At 45.8% G+C, this 17099-nt stretch overlaps 1 pseudogene; it reads left to right on the forward strand.

Annotated features, from left to right (window-relative positions):
- The first annotated feature begins 1719 nt into the window (after nucleotides 1–1719).
- On the forward strand, nucleotides 1720–2392 carry LOC123129441 (PRA1 family protein B4-like; annotated as a pseudogene).
- The last annotated feature ends 14707 nt before the right edge of the window (nucleotides 2393–17099 follow it).

Genomic DNA, 17099 nt, shown 5'->3' on the forward strand with positions numbered 1-17099 from the left:
GGGCCATAAGATTGATCATTTGGCTTGAAAGCCATTAATCTCCATACGTGATAGCTCGTTTCCGAGAACACTTTTTAAAAATAATTGCCGTATTACAAGTTTGTTATTTTTCCTGGGAACTTGGCCACATATAATGACACAATGCGAAGGTTTCCCATTTTTTTAATTTTTTTTAATTTTTTATGCCTGTTCCAAAATGCGGTCAAAACGGCGGGAATGACCGTTCCTAGCTAGTGGTTGAATCTTGGAAATTTTTTGGTGTTTACCTGATTAAATAGATACTTATGTACCTAGAAATGATTTTTGGAAAAATAAAGAGCAAACTACGAGGCAGCTACAGTTTAAATTTGACTCGTTTCCAGCTGAATCGACGGAAATTTGTCTTTTTCACAAGAGGTGGATCAAAACTTTTTACACCCAACCATTTTGTCAATTGTGCATTGAATGTGGCCTAGTATTTTAAAAAATTGATTTGGTCCAATTTTGCAACAATTTTTTAGGAGGTGCTTCACAAAAAAAACCTCCTTTTGGGCACTCGAAAAATGGAAAATGGTTTTTTCGTCCAAAGGAAATGAAAACTTCCTTAGGCAACATTGCTTGCCATTCCAATATGCACCCTTGTGCACAATATGAGATCATTTGAACAAACTATGCCATGAATGTGGCCATAAGATTGATCATTTGGCTTGAAAGCCATTGATCTCCATACGTGATAGCTCGTTTCTGAGAACACTTTTTAAAAATAATTGCCGTATTACAAGTTTGTTATTTTTCCTGGGAACTTGGCCACATATAATGAAACAATGCAAAGGTTTCCCAATTTTTTGATTTTTTTTATTTTTTTATGCCCGTTTCAAAATGCGGTCAAAACGGCGGGAATGACCGTTCTTGGCTAGTGGTTGAATCTTGGAATTTTTTTGGTGTTTCTCTGATTAAATAGATACTTATGTACCTAGAAATGATTTTTGGAAAAAATAAAGAGCAAACTACGAGGTAGCTACAGTTCAAATTTGACCCGCTTCCAACTGAATCAGCGGAAATTTGTCTTTTTCACGTGAGGTAGATCAAAACTTTTTACACCCAACCATTTGGTCAATTGTGCATTAAATATGTCCTAGTATTTTATAAAATTGATTTGTTCCAATTTTGCAACAATTATTTGGGAGGTCCTTCACAAAAAAACCTCCTTTTGGGCACTCGAAAAATGGAAAATGGTTTTTTCGTCCAAAGAAATGAAAACTTCCTTAGGCAACATTGTTTGCCATTTCCCGGTAACTTGGCCACATATAATGGCACAATGCGAAGGTTTTCCATTTTTTTGAATTTTTATGCCCTTTTTTCAAAATGCGGTCAAAATGGCGGGCATGACCGCTCGTAGGTAGAAAGATCGAAAATGCAATCAAATTGGTGATCATCCATAAAATATGGTCTAACTTAATTGAAAATTTTAGTGATGGCATTTTGCAAAATATTTTTGGTAGCAACTTCACACCCCCTTGTTTTCAGCACTAAGAAATAGAGTAATTTCTAATGGCTCATATTTTGAACCAATCAGGACGCAACCCACGGATCACCCCATTATAGTCGATCTAAGTCGTCCACCTCCTACGGATCCAGCGCCTCTCCTTCCTCGATCCCCTTCCTTCCCGAGAAACCCTAGGTCTCTACGCCTCCTCCCCCATCCAGATCCAGGTCCCTCCTCCGCCGCCTCCCTCTTCCATGATCCCCGATCTAGGTGCTACAACCGTCCCTGCCACCGTCCTCCCCACCACCGTCCCGGCCGCCGTGCCCGCGACCGTCCTCCCCGCCGCCCCGGATGCCACCGCCACTTCCATCGCCTCCCCGGACCCGGATGCCATGCACGCCTTCCTGGGCCGCCTCTACGACTCGGCCAAGCGCTCCCTCTCGGGCGCCCGCCCCTGGCCCGAGCTCCTGGACCGTGCCGTGCTCTCGCGCCCGGACTCCCTCTTCAACGCCACCGCCCGCCTCCGCAAGAACTTCGCCTACTTCCGCGTCAACTACGCCGTGCTTGTCACGCTCTCCCTCCTCGCGCACCCCTTCTCCCTCGTCGCCCTCCTCGCGTTCCTCGCCGCCTGGTGCTTCCTCTACCTCCTCCGCCCCGCTCAACGCCTTTGGCCGCACCTTCTCCAACCCCACCGATGCGGCGACCCTGCCGGAGGAGGCAGCGGCGCTCCCCATGGCCGGGGCGAAGCTGGAGAGGATGCAGCCTCTGGAGTGGCCCCAGAGGGACACTCTCTGCGACGAGCTCGGGGCGGGCGATGCCGGGCGCCGGGTCCGGCTCTACGGCTGGGTCGCCCTCCGCTGCTCCCATGCTGGCCTCACCTTCTTCACCCTCCGCGACTCCTCCATCATGGTCCAGGTGACCGACTGATGCACCGCGGCCTGCCTCCCATGGCGCGCCCCCGCCCCGAACCCATTGACCGCGAGAAGTTCATCCAGGCCTCCGCAACCCTAACGTTTTTACTTGTTATACTAGTGTGCGGGCAGATGCTAGTGTGCAGTTCAGTAAGCACTGTATTTAGGCATGTTATTCGGTTTTGCGTTTAGAGGATTGCGAGGACTGATTCACTGAATTCTTCTTGTGCAGACCTGCCCCCTCCGGCTCCGGGTTTTCACCAAGGCAAGGCCCAATTGTCTCTTTTCTTCTACTCTTTCGTCTTCTTTTTAGCGCACCTGCAGTCAAGAGCGCATTATGATATCCTCAATTTGCTTGGTTTGTGCAATATTTGATTGGATCTTCTGGTCCATGGATGGTCGGTAGCGAAGTAATCGGAAACGTATGGTGCTATCCGAATGATGCTACTAAAACATGGTCCATTACCATTGTGCTCACACTGTTGCATTTTTTAAGGATGTATAAGTTCTGTTCCTGATGGTGCTGTGTAGGTCGATTCGACCATATGGCACCTGTAGTTGAGCAGCACTTGATCAGGTGTTTAACTCTAGTTTTCGCTAATAACAAGCATGACTTGGTGATACAACGGAGGATCCCAAAACTTATTTATCATAATGTTGGTTTGTTTGATAGGCCTTATGTATAGTTTTAATTCAACATGAAACCTAGCTAATTAGGGGCCAAAGGGCGTGTAAACATAGCTAGACCCATTTATCCGTAATAAACTCTTAAGGATTTTTTTGACTATATAAACTCTTAAGGATTGAACATATAAATCACACACTTTGGATGTCGCAATCATTAAATCTTAACAAAATTTGGTGAAGGCCATCAGAAGTTCAGCACTAACCTATTTATCATGGCTGACAGACGTGCAGTTTGCAAATTCCATTATTTTTAGCACTCTTAAGTCACTACATGTCATACAATTTTTCAACCCAACAATTTAAACACCACATATGTTCATTGCTCAAGGAGTATCTGTTGGTGTTGGAACTGTGAGCTCAATTTAAGGGGAAGTACTTAGCTGCCAATGTTGGGTCACCATCTTTGGCTGAAAAAATGGACATTAGTTTTTAGGAAGATGGATGCTATTCATGTAGTCACTGGATTCTGCATTTTAATTTTCAAGTCATCTATGGCTATTCTTAATCCTTGCCATAAAGAATTGCAATAAGCATGTGGTGCTTAAGAGATCTGAGAATTTTTTGTTGTGGGCGATCTGGAAAATAGACAAGTAGAGATCCTTACACTCTCCAACCTTTATCTTCTGTAACAGTTCTGACCGATGTCTTCTCAGCGCAGACTGCAGGTTTGTGAATAAATACACAGTAATACAGAAAATTGATCCTGGTTATTTTTTTTCTAGGTTGGTGGCCATCACCTAAATGAAGAATTTTCTGGGAGAGGGAAGGAGCCAAAAGATGAAGTTCAGATTTACACGTGGAAGGATGCCACACTCCGGGAGCTCATTGTAGTTAAGTGACTGCGTGGCTATTGTGGCCTTGCTATGTTTGTATCTGAAGTCACACCTCTATAATTGTTTTTCCTATGTTGGAACGTGTCTAGTTAATGACCGGTGGTTACTTATGCTTATTGTGTATCACATTGAAAAAGAAAATGCACAATGACTTACCTTTGTATGTCAGGATTTTTTCTTCATCTGTTACTCTTCCTTTTGCTAGTGACTTCACTGTCGTGAGATTTTGCTTCTTTATTACAGGTTTAAATAGTCCACTGTTTTGTCTGGTCGCTGTGTCTCTCAATGACAGCAATCTGAACTGATGTATTGTGTGCCTTAAAAAGCATGGCTGCAACCATTCCTAATTTTTGTTCGGTATGGATTTGGATGCGGCGGGTGCTTTGCTCTTGCGCATGGTGTGTGTCACCAGTGCAGCGGTGCTCTGCTCTTGCGCACGGTGACCGGCGTGACGGCGGCTATGTATGGCAGCGACCACAAGCTCATCGGTGAGCGGCTCCCTCTCCTACCCCTAGTTCTCTTTTCTAAGATGTAGTGTTCTATGCATAAGATCTATTTGCTAGTACTTGGGCTCACTGCTGTTTATATTTGATTATTCTATTATTATGTATACTGAAAATGCTATCACGAATTTACTCCTCATATTACTGTACAAAAGCCCTCGTGCGAATTAATGACATGCTTCATTTCTGAAAAAACAGGGAAGTTGAAGATTTCGCTAGGAGGCTCAATTCTGTTTAGCCTGAAAGAATGCATTTGGGTCAAGAAAGAAGAATTGAGTCGCAACTAATTGGTGGTAATGGTTCTCTGCGGAGATTTTCTGGTAATTTTTTCCATATAGAATAGTTGAAACTATAGTGAGTAAAGAATTTAGCCCACTCTAGTGAATATTTTGGAAGAATAGAAGGTTTTACATACTAAAGGACAGTGTTTGGTTAGTCCAACGTAAAGTAGGAATTACCTCATTCTTGCACCAGCTCATTCCATAACCGGGTCAAGTGATAATTTGTATGTGCCCACAGGGTTCAATCACAGGTGAATGCGGTGCGGTAGTGGGTAAAGAATTTGCATTGCCCCATTAATTGAGTTTCTTTTATCTATTCAACACACTCCAACATGTTGGTTTAATCAAATCCTCTAGTAATGCCACGGCTTGTCATGGATGTCACATTTCCTCTGTTTTTGGGGAATTTCGAGATGTACCATTCTCTGTTTTGGGAATTTCTTTGCCATAAATTATTATAGCCAACTGTTCAGAATTGTTTTTGGAGGGAGCAAATCTGTATATGCAAAGTGTGTGTGTGTATCCAGTGAGCAAATCTATAGTAATTATAGAGTATATTATCTTCTTTCTTCTATTGGCAATTTTCTGCTTAGTTCTCTTTTGACATATAGTTTGTTCTCTTTGAATGTGCAGATGGTATGATGTGGTGCTTATCTTTTTTCGTTGCTGGAACCTGGATGTCATATGTTATGTGATTTGAGCCAAATGGCATATTGTAATCTTTTTATTGCTGGTTTTTATGTACGATGTCATGAAGATGTACGTTTGAAATGTTGCTTTGATAGCAAAATTGTATTCCTGTGTACATGCTGCTTTGATAGCAAAATTATGAAAATTTCTCAACAATATATATGGGCAAAATTGTATTCCTGTGTACTGCGCCTGAAAAGGCTACAGCCAACTGATGATGTTACTAGAACCTGACAACTAGGACCCATCTGACTAGTGGACCCTTCTTTGGGAAAAAAGAAAAACTAAATTCGTTTAGAAAAAAAGGCCACAACCCAACAATATAAAGGCTGCAATATTAGGCTTGGCCCATGAACCCAACCAAAAATTGACAGACAGAAAAAAACACAAATAGGCAGAATTGTTGGGCTAGGCCCATGTAGAAAATCGAATTGGACCGGGCTGATTCTTGTGCCACATCAGATTGCCACGTCGGATGCCTACGTGGCCTGGGAGGCTGCTAGTGACCAAAACAAAACAATAGGCATATTTTGGTCAAAAACGTCTACGACCTTCTCACAGAGAAGGTCGTTAATTTCAGTTTACGACCGCCAGCTTTTGACTTTCTGTTTTTGGTCACAAAAAGGTCGCAAATGAAAAACTATGACCTTCCAGTGAACAATAGTGGAGGTCACAAGATAGCATATTTCTTGTAGTGCCTTCTCGAAGATACCAATATATTGCATCACATTGCTCTTGACGTCTTTGTCTTCGAGATCTTCATCCAACACGATGACAGCAGAAGGAAACTCTACCGGAAACGATCTTCTCAAAGATCGAGCAACTCCAGATCAACTCATGGAGTGAGACGTTGAAACATCTCTTGGGCTGAGACACAGAACACACATCGAGAGAGATGGAAGGTAATAGATGACAAGGGTTCAAATTGGTAGGCAACAATTCCACGCTGGAGTAGGATGGTGCATGGTTTCAAAGTAGCGAGGAGGTAATTTCCATGATTCCATAACGGGACACCTTAGGGAAAGGTGACTCGTAGAGCATTTCCCTTAAGTGGAAAAAAGAATTACTTTTGATACAAAGATCATTGAAACTCTTTATACGAGCCTCAGGCAATCACAAACGATCGTGTGAAGGAGCTCGAAGGAATGGCATACTCGGACTAGAATGAATGGTGGACTACCTTGTTAAAGACAACGCAATGGATGATTTTGCTTGCACGTGCTCTTAAGAACTTGAGCATTTCCATATTCATCAAGGTGTTACCAACATCCGTGGCACGGATGTTGGCAACACAACATACTACCATGATGACTAGTGATGTATGATGCGGATACAAAGGAAGATAGCACCTTCTCAGACTTCCCCTTAGCGAGGCTAAGGAAATAGAATCTGGATGATCGACCGAGAGACATTTAGCACTCCGCTTCTAATGTTCTCCTTGATGTCCTAGCGTACTCCATTCATAGATATGGTTTGTTATCTAGAACATCAAGTAAAAGGTCAGACTTCGGGAACACAAAAAATCCATAAGGAACAACTATTGGAATAAATTCTACGAGATCCTTATGGGGAGGTGGCCAACTTTCTCAATCAAGATACTACAATAATAAGTCTTCCGGTTGGGTGTGTTGGCCACAACATCCACTTTACCGGGTTACAGAGAGACCAATATTACAGTCCTTGAGAAACGTTCCAACCATCATATCTGCCTGGGATTCAGATCTGGTTGGTGTCAGGATAATCCAGACTCATTGGGTCTGGAAATAAAAATGAAAGTTTGCAACACAAATCGATGAGATGACGTTGCGAGAATCTCAGGGGAATGAACTACGATATTAAGCTCCAAAACATGAGCCGGTTCTGCTACAAGCATGTGAACACGCTATCCTAGACAAGCATGGCCACCTAGTAGTCTTACAATGAAACACTATCGAGTTCAGGAGGGAACCATCAACAAGGATATCGAAGTCCTTCCGTAAGTCTAGCTCCTAAGAAGAAACTTCTTCTCCTTGAACAAACCAATCAGTGACTTGGTGTGCTAGGAACACATATGGAGTGGAGGTAATTAATCTACCAAACCATAGAATACTTCGCACGTATGCATGACTGATTTGGGATGATTCCAAGGGAAACATAACAAACCTTTCTCAAATTCATGGCGGCAACTTACACCTAATGCACGTGAACTTGGAGAAAGTCACTTCTTTCATCCAAGCATAAGCTTCATGAACGAAACACGGAGGCATTGCTTAAACACTAGGTTGATGTTCAACATGAATCCTGGGCGGGGGACAAAATGTTGCTGATGGGTTCAACAGCAACTCATCAGAATTTCCATCTCACTGGACTTCCACCATCATGTGAACACGGTGATAGCATTGGTCAGACCAAAAGATGTAATGGTGTATGCTCGAGGAATCAACAACGAGTAAGACAACATTACGAATATCGTTGGTTCTAACTTGATTTGACGATAGCCCATACTCAAATCAAGGTTTGGACAAGACAATAGGTCCAACAACTGATCACGGGGATCAGTCAATGAAGATATCATCTATCTTCAACACACACACACACACACACACACACACACAAGGATATCCCTTAGCATGAACTAAGTCAGACAAGCTTCCATCTTCCAAATCTCCAAGTTGTTGTTTAGCTTAACCAACTAGCTCGGGGGTATCCAACACAGATTCTTGGAGAATGGATGGTTTAGAGAAAAACCAACATGATCACGAACTCAACATAGCGATCAGGGAACAACCTGGTAATACTTCCGAGAAGATATTCGGAAAATCACGAACCACCGATATGTTATTAAGCTCGAGAACAATCTCGCTTTTCAGGGCAAGACGATATGATCAAGGAGCGAGGGATTGTCACAGTCCTAACTCATTGGTCGATGAGTGCACCCGGAGATATGGACTAGGTAGCACGATCAATCTTAGGATGATGATTCAATAACCAACACGCTAAGGATGAAATTGTTGTCCATTAGCTACCAAGCAACGAAGTTGCTAGCAGTATTCATTTCACACATCATAATTCACTCGTCGTCATTCCGGTTGCAACAACATGGGGACCGAGGAATGAAAAATGATGGCGAGAAGTACCACTATATCAAGAGTTCATAGGATGGTGTGCAATTGCCATGACAATCTTGATATAAAGATGGTAATACTCCAAGGTAGAACAGAATCAAAAGCTGGATTGGCATTTGATTTGCGGATTACAACTGCTTTGACCCAATCCCGGATATGGATGAGGTACTAGAGTTTGTTTCTCCTAGACATTCCGGAATAGAATGGCTTGACGGTCCACAAGAATAATAGGCATCGACGAACACGAGTGCATAACTACTCCTGACTATCAATTGATAGGCGAGGGTCGGATAACAACTAAAGAGGGACAACTCAAAGGAACATATAACTTTCTGAGTTGTGGATGCATAGATTAGTATGTCGAGCAAGGCTCAACATTTCTTCCGGATAACCCATGCAGAAAGGTAGAACTGGCCGATTCATAATGCAGAATGGAGAACTCATCAAAAGCACTCTAGTTTGTGATCTTTTGGTTCAAAAGAACTTCTACCATAAGCAGTTCATGGTACTTGGAAGAAGAAAATACCACGGACCTCGAGGACTATCGCAAAGGTTAGTAATATTCTAAAGGAACTAGCAAACACTATCAACAGAAGGTAAGTGGAGTGAATCTTGGGTCAGGAACCCAAGAGTAGAATACCTACTACTAAATGGCATCACGGGATGCTTTTGAGAACAATGGCCAGAATCATCACACCGGGAATACAAAGCATTGCTAGATTACTAGGTGACTCTCTAAGACACCTAGGGTCATAATAATAGCTCCAACATATATGTTGAGGCAACAGAGTACCTCAACTCAGTGGCTAGTGTGCTTATTCTGACCAAAAGGACATCGGGAACGGAGGAAGGATTTGCAAATGCATCAAATTATTTAGAAACCTGGAATGACTCGGGCAGCATAACGGCTGTAAATGCTCGAAAAGATTTGAGACATCCTGCAAAATGGTGGCATAACCACTTAACATCGCAATATCAAGTTTCCAAGTCCAACTAACAACACACTGGAGTAGAAGAAACTGGACTGAGGCTTAAATCCAACAATCCTAGGCAACTATGGTTTAGTAACACGTCATCCTGAGAGATAGAAGAGAAGCTTAGTTCTTAACCCCGTAGAAAAGATAAGATGACTCAGATCAGAAGGTCATGAGGATAAGGAGTAAAAAGAGCCTTACGTTCCCTTCCACAATTAATTGCCCTACATAACTAAAGCATTTCTAGACTCAACTTCGACCGGTTGGCTTGGTAATCCTACAGGCAGTCAGGCTCTGATACCAACGCTGTCAGGACCCCGATTCCATGTCACATCGATCTAGCCGGTAACACCTCATATCACTTTGCGGCCTCACGCACGGTATTCCCACGGGTGTCGCCTTACCATGGCCCGGGACCGTTTGTGCCTTTTGGCTCACGTATATGATAGTGTCGCTAGCATCCGTATGATAGAGAACCCGAGCCGACATGGCTAGTCATGAACCCAAAGTGGCACCAACTTATGGGGACAGGCATACATGAATCACATCGAGCATGTCGATCAGCAGCGTGTGAATCCGGGCTGTAGCACTGGGCTAACAGGACTCCGAGAACCTGGGCTGTAGCAGGCTAGGCAGGACTCCGGATGTCACCACGTGACATTTCCCCGAAGGGACAGACACATGAATGAAGTGAAACACATGTCGGACAGTCAATTGTCCTAAGAAGTAGTGCTGGGCTAGCAGGACTCCGGTGAAACGGGCTGTAGCGGACTACTATGGCTCATGGAAGCACTAGACTACATTTCCCCATAAGAGAGGCTGCCAACTGTCGGATCCCACACATACCAAGAATTTCAATCATACACACAATATGCTCGATATGTGTAAATACAACATGGCATCACAACATAACTCTACGACTCAAGCATTTGTTCATTAGGCTCCGAGGAGCCAAGTATTACAAACATGGGTCTCATGACCCAACATACAGAGCATACAAACAACAAGCACATGCGGAAGCTTAACTTGTCTGAGTACAGACATCTACAAATGAATAAGGCTGAGAAGCCTGACTATTTACTAGATCTTGCCGAGGGCACAAGATCGTAGCTGAGGTATCAAGCTAAACGTCAAAGTCCACACGGAACTACTAGCGAGACTGTAGTCTCTCTGCCAAAACATAAATTAAGCAAATGTGAGTACAAATGTACCCAGCAAGACTTACATCAGAACTAACTACATATGCATCAGTATCAACAAATGGGGGGTGGTGGAGTTTGACTGCAGCAAGCCAGCTTTGACTCAGTGGCTAACCTAAACTATGACTGCAAGTAACTCTTTTGAGGTGGCGCACATGAGTCCACATATTCACCATATCAATACACCACTATGGATCCGCTCCCGTCTCCCTACGAGAACGCCATCCATAGCACTCACAGTTATCTTGCGCATTTTAGAGTATCCACTTTCACTTGTCTATGAACTGTATAGGCAACCAAGTAGTCCTTTACTGCGGACGCAACTATTCGAATAGATGATGTTAACCCTGCAGGGGTGTACTTCTTCATACACGCTCTCACCACTTACCGTCATTTACACGACATGTACTCGGCAACCTTCAAGCGGAAGCCCAACGAGGGTGTCGGCCACGGCCTACCTAAACACTCAAGTCTCTAGTCCAGGTTTATCGCCTATCCAGGTTCCATCCGCAGGGAGTCCGGCCGAGGTTTCCACATATGGCCCCGAATGATGTGTACAGGGTTCCAAGACACCAAACGAGCGCCCGGCATGCCCAGCCACGGTGTATCTACCGCAACATATCCCACCCCTGGGGTCAGCGCTACGCACGGCCGCCAACACATATCCTACAAACACCAGAAACTAGTTGCAACTCCTAGACAGAGGACTAGGGTGGTTAAGAAGCCGAGAGGGTCAATTAAGGATCCCAATGCATGGTAGTAACTATTTCTTAAATCACACATACAGATCTCGGTGCTTAAGGACGGTTCCAATGAAACAACCCACCATGTACTCCTACATGGCCTCTCATCGATACCTTTACCAAATCATGTTCAACACACTTAGCTCACACACATTAGGACATGTTCACAACTTTCCAATTCATCCCCGATGAATCAGACCTGACACAACTCTAAGCACTAGCAGGCATGACAAGCAAACATGAATGAGTAGGCACATCAGGGCTGAAACAACTCCTACTCATGCTAGTGGGTTTCATCTATTTACTGTGGCAACGACAGGTCATGTAGAGGAAAGGGGTTCAACTACCGCAACATGTAACAGTTGAAACGGTGTTTTCCTAATGCAGTAAAAGAGAGCAGGAGCAAGAGAGGGGGATTGTATCGGAATGAACAAGGGGGTTTTGCTTGCCTGGCACTTCTGAAGATAGTATAGCACTTCATCGGTGTCATCGAACTCATAGTCGAAACCACGTCTGAGGGAGTCCTGGATTAGGGGGTCTCCAGACAGCCGGACTATCTCCATTGGCCGGACTGTTAGTCTATGAAGATACAAGATTGAAGACTTCGTCTCGTGTGCGGATGGGACTCTACTTGGCGTGGAAGGCAAGCTAGGCAGTACAGATATGGATATCTCCTCCTTTGTAACCGACCTTGTGTAACCCTAACCCTCTCCGGTGTCTATATAAACCGAAGGGTTTTAGTCTGTAGGACAACAACCATAACATACAATCATACCATAGGCTAGCTTCTAGGGTTTAGCCTCTCTGATCTCGTGGTAGATCTACTCTTGTACTACCCATATCATCAATATTAATCAAGCAGGACGTAGGGTTTTACCTCCATCAAGAGGGCCCGAACCTGGGTAAAACATCGTGTCCCCTGCCTCCTATTACCATCTGGCCTAGATGCACAGTTCGGGACCCCCTACCCGAGATCCGCCCGGTTTGACACCGACATTGGTGCTTTCATTGAGAGTTCCTCTGTGTCATCGCCGTTAGGCTTGATGGCTCCTACTATCATCAATAGCGATGCGGTCCAGGGTGAGACTTTTCTCCCCAGACAGATCTTCATATTCAGCGGCTTTGCACTGCGGGCTAATTCGCTTTGCCATCTGTAGTAGATTGAAAGCTACGCCCCTGGCCGTCAGGTCAGATTTGGAAGTTTGAACTACACGGCCGACATCCGCGGAGATATGAACTTCGACGGATTCGAGCGGCAGCTGGGTGTGCCGCACTGTCGCGATGGGTATGACCTAGCTCTGCCGCTGAATAGTACCCCAGAGGTCGCGCCTGCACCAGCTCCGACCTTTAGCTCGGAGCCAACTGCGCCAAATGAGGACGGGTTGTTAGACACCGCCTCAGGGGCTGCAGTCTCAACAGCGATCGAGCCAAACACCAGCCTAACCCTCTGCGCAGCCCGTGACTCCAAGGTGCCGGACTCTTTTTCTGACTCCGAACTGCCCGCGCCCCTGCCAATCGAATCCTATTGGGCGCCGATCATGGAATTCACCGCCACGGATATCTTTCAGCACTCGCCCTTCGGCGACATTCTGAATTCTCTAAGGTCTCTCTCTTTGTCAGGAGAGCCCTGGCCGGATTATGGCCAACAGGATTGGGATGCGGACGACGAAGAAATTCGACGCCCACCCACCACCCACTTAATAGCCACTGTCGATGACTCAACCGACATGCTCGACTTTGACTCCGAAGACATCGACGGTATGGACGACGATGCGGGAGGCGAAGAGGAACTACCGCCCACAGGGCGTTGGACGTCCACTTCATCATATGGTGTATACATGGTGGACACACCAAAGGAAGACGACGACGAGGAACGGAAGGACGCACCGAAGGCTTGTTACCTCGAGAAGCAGTCAAAGCGGCGGCGCAAGCACCGCCCCAAATCCCTCCTCGGCAGAAATAATGATCATACAGACCCAACGTTGGAGCAGGGCGAACCACTGCCGGACCACGGCAATACGGAGAATCAAACCAAACAAACCAATTCTGTCAAAGATAATAGTCCGGACAACATAACGCCGGACAGGCACCCGGAGCAACAGAATGCTCGTCAAAGGCTTGTTGCCACTGCGAGGAGTCTGAAAAAGCAGAAGCAAAGGCTCAAGGCTACGCAGGACACACTCCAAATCAGATGGAGTAAAGTACTCAACACAGCAGCGAAGTACAGCGACAATTGCCCCACCAAGAGCTACCCAAAGCGGAAGTTGCTACCTGAATTCGATGAGGAGGCCTCAGACCCCCCACAACCAAAAATCAAAGCAGCCACCTGGCCGGATACACGACCTCACGGCCAACATAGAGCGGCAAACAATGCCACTCACAAGACAATAAGCGATCCACGCAAGGGCTCGCATCAAAAGGACAGCGCAACCAGATCCATCTATGGACCACGCAAGCGCGCCCACCATACAATGTAACACAACAAACATCCGAACAATGTGGTACACCAAAATACAGGGGTGCTGCACACCCCCTATGTTTCACCGATGAGGTGCTGGACCATGAATTTCCAAAGGGATTCAAACCCGTAAACATAGAGGCATACGACGGAACAACAAACCCTGGGGTCTGGATCGAGGACTATATCCTCCACATCCATATGGCTCGAGGAAATGATCTCCACGCCATCAAGTACTTACCCCTCAAGCTCAAAGGGCTAGCTCGTCACTGGCTTAAAGGCCTCCCCGAAAACTCCATTGGAAGCTGGGAAGAGCTCGAAGACGCTTTTCGGGCAAATTTTCAAGGGACTTATGTCCGACCTTCGGACGCGGACGATTTGAGTCATCTAACTCAACAGCCCGGAGAGTCAGCCCGAAAACTTTGGAACAGGTTTCTTACTAAAAAGAACCAAATTGTTGACTATAAGGACGCCGAAGCCTTGGCAGCTTTTAAGCATAGCATCCGTGATGAATGGCTTGCCAAACACCTCGGCCAAGAAAAGCTGAGAACAATGGCAGCATTAACAAGCCTCATGACACGCTTTTGCGCGGGTGAGGACAGCTGGCGAGCCAGATGCAGCACCAGCGACCCCAGTACATCTGAAGTTAGAGATGGAAACAGGAAATCACGGCGCAACAGCAATAACAAACGCCGGAATAAAGAAGACAGCACGAAGAGCACGGCAATAAACGCCGGATTCAAAAGCTCTTGGCCAGGTCAGCAAAAGCCGCCCTCTAAAGGCGCCAGAGACGAACTGTCCAGCCTAAACAAAATTCTGGACCAAATATGTCAGATCCATAGCACCCCTGGTAAACCCGCTAATCATACCCACAGAGAATGTTGGGTCTTCAAGGAGTCCGGCAAGCTCAACACCGTACACAAGGGGGAGGATACACCAAGCGAAGACAAGGATGAGCCTCTCAAGCAAGACACTGGGGAACAAAAGAAATTTCCACCAGAAGTCAAAACTGTAAACGTGTTACACGTGATCCAAGGAACAAACAAAACGGCACTCCCAGAAAATATGCCCAAGGGCCTATCACCACGGAGTCCTGCCACTGGTCGTCCCAACTGATCACTTTTGACCATCGTGATTACTCAGCAAGTATCCGGCGTGCAGGATGGGCTGCCCTGGTATTAGACCCAATAATTGACGGGTACCACTTCACACGAGTCCTGATGGACGGTGGCAGCAGTCTAAACCTGATATACCAGGACACAATCCGCGAAATGGGGATAGACCCAAAAAAATTTGCCATAGCAATACTACCTTTAAAGGAGTAACACCAGGCCCAGGGGCTCATTGCACGGGCTCCCTGCTACTAAAGGTTATATTCGGCTTCCCCGATAACTTCCGTAGCAAACATTTAACCTTCAACATCGCTCCGTTCCAAAGTGGCTATCAAGCACTACTCGGACGCAAAGCTTTCGCTCGCTTTAATGCAATACCACACTACGCTTCCCTCACACTCAAGATGCCCGGCCCACGTGGCATCATTACAGTAAATGGAAGTATTAAGCGATCTTTGCACGCCGAAGAGAGTGTGGTTGCCTTGGCAGCCACACACTAAAAACGGCCTCACCGCATTTAACAGGTCGTCAAGACCTCGGACACGGTTAGACGAGTCTAACGCAGCTATATGTAATTCATACTGGATCAATGGTCACACCCCTATTACAAATACAAGGGGCTCAACGCGCGCAGACAAGTGGCAATTTTTACTCATCTTGAATTATACATGGTTTCTTTAAAAACTATCTTTTTGCACGACAACTTTTTTACCTAAGTTCCTCTCTTTTACAGATGCACAACGGAGACACAAGCGCAGACGTGCAGCAGGGATCCGCCCCAAGGATTCTTTTTAGATTAAGACCCTGCGTAAACCTTTTTTACTGTCTCTTGTTGATACATCTCCACCGAATTCTCAGCACAGTTGAGAAGGATGCTAACGTCTTGGCATGTGGCCACGTCAAAATAATGCACGTACCTGGACACAAGGGTCTTCTTACAAAGGGCACTATTTACGCCCGGTTTATACCATAAAGACCGAATACCTTAGGGAGTGTTCGTCGTCGTGAGTTTGGCCTTATATGCATTAGCTCCGAATCATTGTCTTTGGTCAAATGTTGGGTTTGCCCGGCTCCTGTGTTTTGGTGCCTTACGTTCCGCTTTATCAGCTAAGGTAACACTAGGAGAACTACTGCGATTGTGCCCTGGTTCATCCGGACGAGCACCTCAGTAGAGAAAGCCGGAAACTGACTGTCATGATATAGCGTGAGACTGGTCAACCACTCGATGACCTATCGGAATGTTAGAATTCCTCCGCCTTAACGAAGGGCCGTTTTCTGGCCAGGCATGTACGCACCCCGTGATCGGGAGAGTGCAGAGCCACCAGGGGCTATCTAGTAGCCCCACTGTCAAACTCCTATGGCTAAGTGAAAGTGTTAAAGCATTATAGTCCGGTTGCCTCACTCGCTACGCTATCACCTCCTTAATAGGACCAAGACGTTGGGTTAAGTGTGAACACGTGTTTTTTTGCGAGCACCTCCGCATTATATGAATGAGAGTTGAAGCCGACGGCTGCAATCTTTCAGGTTATACACATGTATACATAAACGGCCGCACAGGAGGCATCACACTACTTTCAGGCAAAAGTATAAACATAGCCTTATAAAAACTTCATAAAAGCATTGTTTTTACAATGAGAATACATATCACTCAAACATAATATTCTTCGAGCACTGGGCCTCTATCAAACGAGCACCCTCGAGAACCTCCTCGAAATAGTGCTCGGCAGCCACTCGGCCTATGGCCGAACCCTGCACCGCAACAGTGGTAGCGTCCATCTCCGCCCAGTATGCTTTAACATGGGCAAGGGCCATCCGCGAGCCTTCTATGCACGCCGACCTCTTCATCGCATTAACGCGAGGCACCGCACCAAGGAACTGTTGCACTAAGCTGAAATAGCTGTTCGGCTTTGGCTTTTTTTGGCCATAGCTGATCCACAACAGACCTCATGGCGAGTCCGGACAACCTATTCAATTCGGCCCATTCGGCTAGCTGGTCAGTCAATGAAAGAGGACGCTCTGGAACGTGGAATTGCGACCAGAACAGCTTGTCCACTTCACGATCTGTCTGACCTTGGAAGTACTTGGCCGCATCAGCAGCGCTCACCGCCAAATCCATATACGCATCTGCCAAACTCCACA

Source organism: Triticum aestivum, chromosome 6A, assembly GCF_018294505.1.
Source record: "Triticum aestivum cultivar Chinese Spring chromosome 6A, IWGSC CS RefSeq v2.1, whole genome shotgun sequence".
Lineage (NCBI taxonomy): Eukaryota > Viridiplantae > Streptophyta > Magnoliopsida > Poales > Poaceae > Triticum > Triticum aestivum.